Raw genomic sequence first — 465 nt, forward strand, 5'->3', positions numbered from 1 at the left:
GCTATAGAGGGCTGTAAACTGAGCTAGTGTGATCAAGCGCATTAGTCTTCACCCTTTATGAGCTGGTGTCTCAAGAAAGCAGCTTCAATCAAGGGCCCCTCGCCACCCAGGCTATGCCCTCTTCTCACTGCTATTATCAGGATGGAGGGAGCCTAAAGATGAACACCCAACTTTATAAAAGCAGCTTCTTCCCCTCTGCCATCAGATTTCTGACTGGACAATGAACCACTGAAACTACCTCACTTTTTTCTCTTTTAAATTAATTTATTTTTAAATAGTGTATTTATGGAAATGAAGTTTATAGCACTTTTTGCATCTGTAATGTACAATACTGCTGCCACCAAACAGCAAATTTAGTTACGTGTTCATGACAAAAAACCTCATTCTGAACAAAGTTAAATGAGCTTTGTACCTTGGATCCAACATCTGTCTCATCCCATCTTCCCAAGTCCAGAAACATCGACG

The sequence above is a fragment of the Narcine bancroftii genome, chromosome 3 (assembly GCF_036971445.1).
Source record: "Narcine bancroftii isolate sNarBan1 chromosome 3, sNarBan1.hap1, whole genome shotgun sequence".
In the NCBI taxonomy this organism is placed as follows: Eukaryota; Metazoa; Chordata; class Chondrichthyes; order Torpediniformes; family Narcinidae; genus Narcine; species Narcine bancroftii.